Genomic DNA, 8,948 nt, shown 5'->3' on the forward strand with positions numbered 1-8,948 from the left:
ATGTAATGCCTCATCACCGGCCAAACTGGCTAGTGAGTTTTTATTAACACCCGCCAAAATGAATTTTAACCCGCATTTGGCGGGTGTTAATTTAGAACCCTGGTTACAATGTGTTGCTGGGGTGTTTGTGTGTGTTGCTGAGGGGGAGGGTGCTTAGCTGGATATAATTGGTTTGTTTACTCTGATTAATACCCAATAAGATCATATCCCCTGTTACTCACTTGTGCCCCTCCCCCCTGTCACTGTGGTAAATTGTAACATGTTCCCGCCCTTTTATGATAGACCAATAGTAAGCAGTTATTCGTCCCTTTAAAAAAAATAGAAGGGGGTTTAAATATAAGTGCATTTGTCTTTAGACTTTACTTACCAACAATTATGGAAAACAAACTCCAACTCCTTCGAAAGCCACGCGTGTGGATAATCGGCAGCTCGCTGATTTACTGGCTTGAACGCCACCTGACCGCCACTCGGGACACAGCCACCCTCGGCTTGATGTGCCAGATTGAGTGGATGGGGAAGAGGGGTATGAGATGGGAGCAGCTCCTGCCTCTTCTCCAGAGAACACCGGGTCCAGGTCCCGACGTAATGATCGTACATCTAGGCGGAAACAACCTGGCCTCTCAAACGTTGTGTTCTCTGATGATCCAAATGAGGAACGATCTTGGATGGTTACTGCAAAAGTACCCCAGTACCAAGATCATATTTTCTGATATCATCCAGCGACGGGTCTATCGGAACCATGTACCTGGTACCAGTGTGTATGGGATTGAACGGGCCCGAAGGCGTGTGAATGCCGGCATAGCCGCCTTTCTGGCTGATAGGGGCATGTCTGGCATCCGAAACAGCAACATCCATTATAAGGATGATTGTTATTTTAGGGACGGCGTTCACCTACATTTCAGGGGAAACAAAATGTTTCTGTTGAATGTCCACTCAGGTCTGAGCAAGATATTGTGAAGACTTCCACCTAAAAGCAACAAAGGCTCTTTTAAGAGCCACCTAAATAACCCCAAAATAAACTTTCACTAATGCACTCAGTGAAAGTCACATTGAGCTGATCACTGTCACTCATTCAAATACAAATGTCCTCCACCACCTTTCACACAATAGCCTACTTAAATTTGGGATTGGCAAAATTTGTTGTTTAATCTATGTGATATATAATTGTCTCATTGTGTGCTGGTGACTGAAGATAATGCAGATCCGTTCACAAAAAAAGTCACTAGATGGCGGAGTTGAGGGGAATATAAAAACGCGCCTTTTTCCGAGTATGAACATACTTTTTTTTTTTATAGCAAACCTTGCAAGATACAAGTATACTCAAAATACAAATGTTATATGAAGCCCAATGTACCAAAAACGTCAAAACGCAACCATGTCATGCCACTTAGGCACTGTAAAACTAAAACAAAGCCAGTATAACATCAGTCTGTCGTGGGCATTCCAAGCTCGGTAGCTAGCTACTGTCAGAATTCAGTAAATCACAGGCACTCCTCGGACTTAAACTCGATTATTAAAAAAAACCCCAGCTGGGAAAAGTTAGAAGTTTTCACAGTCCTGTAGAGGAGACCTTCATGAACAGAATGACATCAAATTGAGGCTGTGGCATTGAAGTTCAGGTTAGTAGCCAATGGCTCAAAGTACTCTCAGCCATTACAGACGTCTTAAAATGGGAAAACCTCTGTGCCACATACGGGATGGTATTCGCACAGGGATTGGCTCTAATTTGAATGACAGGTTGATTCACCAATTGAAAAACTCATCTGGGAATTTTGATTTTTGTAAGGGGAGGGCCGAGATTTTACTGTCGCCGTTTGGCTTAATAAATAATTTTAGCTAAATGGCTAAAACGTCCATTCGCGTCATGATGAGATTGACTCCTGCCCATGCATTTACAGTAACGTTTTGTCCTAAGCAGGCATTAATTAAACTGACCTAATATACTCTTTATTAAGAACAGTGTATTTACATTACACTAGACTGTGTCAGTAAGAAACATAATTTTTCTTATGCGTAGACAACATGCGGCAATCCTTACAAAACATGACAACATTTTCATTGTCAAACACAAGCCATCCCCGACCCGTCAGCCATTCGGCATTACATTTTCTTTTGTTCGTTTCTCTAGTGCTATCAATATCCTCATGCACTGCCTCGTTCTTCTTCTCGCCCCCAGAAGTTTGTCCTAACCACCGCTGCATTAAGTTAACTTTTTACTTTACTTTTCTACTATAGTTAGCTCTTATTACCTCCTATGATCCGCTATGCTTCGTTTGACTTCTTCCTTGTGTTTTCTGGTGGACGCTCAGTTCGTTTCCACGGATTCTCGCGCCGGTTTCACTTCAACTGCGCGCAGCCAATGGGCGTATAAAACGTTATCACGTAGCATTACGGCACAGTGTTCATGGGAAATTTAGGACGTACTGCCAGGGGGATAAATGACCGAGAACCATGCCGAGAACAGAGCCTTATGTATCTAATGCCTCATGTATCACCGGCCAAACTGGCTAGTGAGTTTTTATTAACACCCGCCAAAATGAATTTTAACCCGCATTTGGCGGGTGTTAATTTAGAACCCTGGATATGAGACCAAACAGACTAAATTGATTTGTTAAATGGAATTGTGTGCTTCAGAAGGTTTCAAATAAATGTCTTCTGTTTTTCTACATGGACGTCCATTCATTGTCATTTCCACAATACCCAGTAATTTCCACAACATCCAGTCATTTCCACCACCTCATACCTTTAAAAAAATATTTACAAAATTATAATCACTCATTATAAACCTCTGCATAGTTTATGGGATAATGTTCCACTTAATGTAATAACACAAGTAGTTATTTGCTGAAATGTATCTAATCAATCCAACATTATATTTCGGGTAGTGGTGGATGTACGCTTTGTGTTTGGTCCTCATGACAATTAATTTACTTAATCCACAAATGTATGGTAATTGCAATATAAGTATAAACTGGTAAAACTATGTGTGAAAGTGGTCTTACACTGTTAAGAAATTATGTATATCATACTATTTGCCCAAGGACAAAACGTAATTTTCACGGCCTGGAATCGAACCGGCAACCTTCAGATTACTATCCCAATTCCCTAAGGCATCTGACTCCTGGTCTATGATGCATCTGTTTTCAATCGTTAAAATAAACATTCCTCACAAATACATTTTCGTTGTAGGATTTATTATGACATTAGATTACAAGTAAACGATTTGTGGCTGAAATTATCATTACCTGTGGTTTCAAACCAGTGTAGCTCACTGCAACGCTGTAGCCTAGGCGAGACACTACAAAAACATCTACACAGCTGTTTAGGAGGAAGTCAAACGGCGACAGAACATGTTCGGCACTCCCCTTACTTAAATCAAAAGTCTATCTAACTACTAACCTGAACTTCATTGCCACAGCCTAAACTTTGTCAATCTGTTCATGAAAATAAATAATTTCAGCCTAAACCGTACAACGGAACGTTAAATCCAATTCAAACAACGCAATCGCTACCAAGACGAACACAGCAGTTGTCTAGTACTGTACTGTCAGTGCCGCTGCTAGCCATTTTGGTGCCCTAAGCATAATTCCTTTATGATGCCCCCCCCCCCCCCCCCCCCCCCCAAAAAAACGATTGCTTTTGCCAGTTTAACTTTTTATTACCAAACATATAACTCAATACCAATAGCCTAACACAACAGCAGCATCACAATGTAACACCTATTCAACCACCTGTCCCTAAACAGCTGGTTGAGGGTGGTTGATCAGGGCTTGGCAGGGACGGACTGGGAGTAAAAATAGGCCCTGGACTTTGATCCAGACCGGCCCACCAGAACCGGCACCCGTATACGCCACCACAGCTGCCCTGCCAATGCATCCACATTCTGTGTTTGATGTGATGCTAGTTACGGAGTTCCCAACTTAATGCGAGCGTGCAACACGCGCAAGCGAAACATTTTGGCCTTTATTTGAACGCAAAATATGTTTTTTAGCTTCATGTAAAATATACAGCCGTTTTTTTATTGGTAAAACATTGTCTAGTGAAGGTGATGTATTTTTGTCTCTTAATGCTTCAGCCCCACCCTTACGTTTCTTAGCCTGGTTTTCCGAATTATAAACATTTAAAACTGAAAGCATTTAGCCAAGGAGCTCTCCACCTTTATTACTCATTTTAAAACTTTGATAAATCCAATATAAAAGCATCATAGAATGTAAAGTAAAGTAACAGCTAGCTGGCGTCAGTTACTTGTAAAATGCATAGATAATGTTTAACAGTAAAATCTCAATTTAGCTTGCACCAAACATTTTTGAGTGTGCTAACATTAGCAATAACGGCAGCTAGTTCGAGGTGTATGCACAGGCTATTAACTATTAAATTAGCAGCACATTTCCCGTATTTAACAATGATTAAACATGGACTTACCTGAAAGTGATGCATTGGAATCGTAACTTTTTTGAGCAGTTAAATATATCTCTTGTTCTGGCTATTTTGTGATATACATGCCTAAGAGGTGCCTAATATTTATATACTGATATAATATCGGCATTATAATTATTAGTACTATGATGATTTTTGAGTTGGCAATTTTTTTGTGCCCCCTCAGGACTTGGTGCCCTACGCACAGCGCGTAGTGCGCGTTATGGGAGCGGCTATGGAACGCCAACTGTGCCAAAACGTCTGAATTCTCGTTCGTGTACAGACGTTACATTTTAACGTACACGTTTTGACGTCTGTACACGGCCGTTTGTGACGTCTGTACACGTTTGGACCATCTATGCTTCCATGCTATTGGTTGGGACCAACATAGCCACCCCCCATTTTGACCTAGTGTCTGCGCTAGGCTACTGTGATCATGTGGGCTCTTACGTAGCTATCATTTAGTATTTGGGACAGTCCATTTGTGTGGGGAAGAAAAATTGTGCGGTTTATCCTGTATCACACTTCAGTCCAGTAGGTGGCGATGATGCACCTAGACCTTGTTTGCTAACCGCCATTAAAAGAACCAAAGAAGAAGACGAACACGTTGTGTGTGATTTCGAATTCTGGTGGAGGCAAATAGCAGAAAATGAGACCACAAACTTTCGGAACTTTTGAAGCATGTACCCGACATTTGTCTTCAGATGACCAGGATTCTATACAGACTGTTCTAACCAGGTAAGCTATCAATTAGCAACGTTAAGCCAAGTTACTTGTTTTGTATAGTTGTTTGGCTAGTCCTGTCCTCCTGGGGCCCGTTCTCCGTACGTCTCTAACTCAGTTAGCTGGATTTGATTGTTGACGATTTGTCATTATCTTGGATTGTTCAGTTCTTCGAAGCTCATCCTGGACTTGCTGTCATAGCAACAGGTCCGTAAGATTAAACCTGCTCGGGAGCAGGTTTATTTTATGTAAACACGATTAGATTGAGGCTTAAAAACAGAGGTGATACAGGAAGTATGTCACAGACATGTCTTGTCCGTTTTTACTACAGGAACCTGTTGCAGAAGGTGCAAGAATAATTAGCAGAATTTAACATGAAACCGAATTAATTGCTCATTGCGTGATAGATAGGCTCCTTAAGCACAGCGCGATATTATGCTAGCCTATACTTTTTGAGAGGATAGCCTATCGTTTTTTTGTGAGGGTGTCATTTACATAATACATTTGTTGAAACCACATCATATGACATTAAAGATGATAAATGAAAATATGAAAGTATGAAAAAAAAAAAAAAACATAGCCTAGCTTACTGTAATAAGCGATAAAACGCGTCACTCATCTACATTTAATTTGGTCTGCTACTTTTTGCCAGCCCTCTTTCTTGGATTTTGCAGACTTTGAGGTGTTCCCTGGCGTTCTGATAAAATCTTCAAATTCGGAGTAACCTTCGAGCAAGCTGTTGCTCTGTTGGCTCTGTTGCGGAAAAAACAGGGCGCTCATTTTGGCCACGGTGAGCAGCCATAGACTTATGTGAGCAGCCAATAGCAGCGTTGCTGATCAAGGTTTCTACTATCGATACATACCCCCTTTTAGACCGACGTATAACTCAATCCAGCTATACTAATCATAAACAACAAGTGTGTTCGAAGAACCGAATTAGCCAGATCATGATAAGCAAGATGATGTCATCTTGGATGTATCATTTGATCTCGGATGTAATAAGCGACTTACGGAGAACGGGCCCCTGGGCTCCTGACTTCTCATCAACACACTTAGTGCTAACTAACTCTTAAATAACTAGAGAGGGTACAATTTCTGGGGAAATTGTAGGGTGTGCTTGCTTGCGTCAGTTGCACAGGGGTCCGTTTTTGAATGACATTTTTACAACTGATATTTCTGTATATTTTATATAAAAATGAATACTTATTATTTATAAAGATTACATAGATTTAAAAGCATTTTTTTTTGCTGCTCATTTACAACTGAAAATACGAGTGAAGAGTAGAATGAAATAGATGTCTTCTCATTTCCCCTGCAAGAGGCAGCCTCAACGTTGAATCAAAACGAATAAATTTGGCAGACCGGTGTAAAAATTGACCTAATCTCTATGACTTAAACGTCATCTTAAGTTTTTCCCTTCTCATGATATTTTCAGGCATTTAGCCTACTCATTGCATTCATTCATTAATAAAGAACCCCCTTTGGAGATTATTCTACGACGTTACCCGGCAGTAGAAGATGGAATCGCAATTCAAACAGTACCATCTGCTAACTGAAAATATGCCCCCCAAAACGTAAATAAGCTTGACATTTAGTGGAAAATCGCTCATTCATAAAAAGCTCACTGGTAGCGATCATTGTCAGTAACAACGCAAAATGCGATATAGCCCTGTGTGGAGAAGCTGCCCCGGTAAATTGTACTACTACGGTAAAGTACTAGACTACTGTTCGTCTTGGTAGCGATTGCGTTGGTTGAATTGGATTTAACGTTCCGTTGTACGGTTTAAGCTGAAATTAATTATTTTCATGAACAGATTGACAACGTTTAGGCTGTGGCAATGAAGTTCAGGTTAGTAGTTAGATAGACTTTTGATTTAAGTAAGGGGAGTGCCGAACATGTTCTGTCGCCGTTTGACTTCCTAAACAGCTGTGTAGTGTAGATGTTTTTGTAGTGTGTCTCGCGTAAGCTACAGCGTTGCAGTGAGCTACACTGGTTTGAAACCACAGGTAATGGTAATTTCACCAACAAATCGTTACTAATGTCAGAATAAATCCTACAACGAAAATGTATATGTGAGGAATGTTTATTTTAACGATTGAAAACAGATAACGCTACATCATAGACCACTGTAGTATGTGTTGCCCAGGCAACACAGGCTAATGTCATGATGCTAATACTTCAGTGAAATAGTAGACTACTGTTTCCAAAAGTAGATGTACTTCCTTAATAATATCAGCTTATACTGTACATTACACATCACAATTGTGTGTCATATCACAAAGTAAAATGAGTAAATTGTTATCACCCTGGCCTCTTTGCTTGTGGCGTTTCTGCAGCTGCCTTGCAGTAAAGCTATAGTTAGCCTAGCTATCCCCCAAGTTAACAGATGCGAAACGAATGTTCTGCCAAAGGTAGTCACGGGTGTTTTCGTGACGTTAGTGACGTAGTGACGTTAGTAACATCAGTGACTGTGGCTAGGAAATTAGCCACCGTTAGCTTCACTTTTCGCCAAAAAAACTTAACTTGAGCCTAAACCATGCAACGGAACGTAAATTCCAATAGAAGCAACTCAATCGCTACCAAGACAAAACTTTTGACACCTACCTTGTCTATGTAGGCCAAATATTGACTGAGTTTTAGGGGGGCAGAAAAAATAAATAAAAAAATAATAATATATATGTGAGAGAACAAAGGTTGTGCCCTTGCCGAAGGCAAAGCACACCCAATGAGCAACTTCAAATTTACTCCGCTAAACTAGACCTTATAAGACTTTGAATATTGTGTTACTGAATGTGGTTATGTTACTGAAGCCAGCAATCTTAAACAGTTGTTTAACAAGCTTTGTTGTAGTTAGCCTACCAACTCTTTAATAATGAGCAAGCTCAAATTAACGCCGTTAAACTAGACCTTATAAGGCTTTGAATATTGCGTTACTGAATGCAGTTATGTTACTGAACCCAGCATCTCAAAGAGTTGTTTAACAAGCTTTGTTGTAGTTAGCCTACCACTAATATATTTTGTCATGCTAACAGTTTGGAGATCATGGCGACGAGCGTTCGCTGGAGCAGAGGGCGACTGCTTCAATCTGAAGTGGTTGATGAAATGCTTTTGCTCAGCAAGTTAATTCGGGAAGCCAACGATCAGCAACAACAACGTGGTAATGTACTTGTCATATTTAAACATGATCTGAAGAAGCAAGATTCAAAACACGATGCCTCTAACATTTTTCTCTTGAACTGCAGTTGCTCCTGGTTTCACCGTACCTCGAATGGGAGGACAGACTGGAGGAAGGCCGGTTTACCATATCACCCAAGAGCAGTTGCAGATGTTGTTGTCCTAACTTCTCTGCTAAACGGATTGCGGAGATCTTGGGTGTCTCAAGAAGAACAGTGAACCGACGGTTAAGGTATGTGTCAATTGAAGGACTAGTTCAGGAGAGATCTAAATAATGTCACCCCTTTCTCACTGAGCCATACACAATTTTGTTTTTCTTTACAAAGCACATGAAACACTGCAGAATTACCCTTTCTATACATTTCATAAAGAAATTGATATACTGTGATAGCTAGAACTCTTTCATATCCCATATCTTTGGAGAAAAAAACTGTCATGCGCATGTACCATGGGAGTCAGGTGTCTGAGCGGTTAGGGAGTCGGGCTAGTAATCTGAAGGTTACCGGTTCGATTCCCGGCTCTGCAAAATGACGTTGTGTCCTTGGGCAAGGCACTTCACCCTACTTGCCTCGGGGGGAATGTCCCTGTACTTACTGTAAGTCGCTCTGGATAAGAGCGTCTGCTAAATGACTAA

The sequence above is a fragment of the Osmerus mordax genome, chromosome 2 (genome assembly GCF_038355195.1).
Source record: "Osmerus mordax isolate fOsmMor3 chromosome 2, fOsmMor3.pri, whole genome shotgun sequence".
NCBI classification, from domain to species: domain Eukaryota; kingdom Metazoa; phylum Chordata; class Actinopteri; order Osmeriformes; family Osmeridae; genus Osmerus; species Osmerus mordax.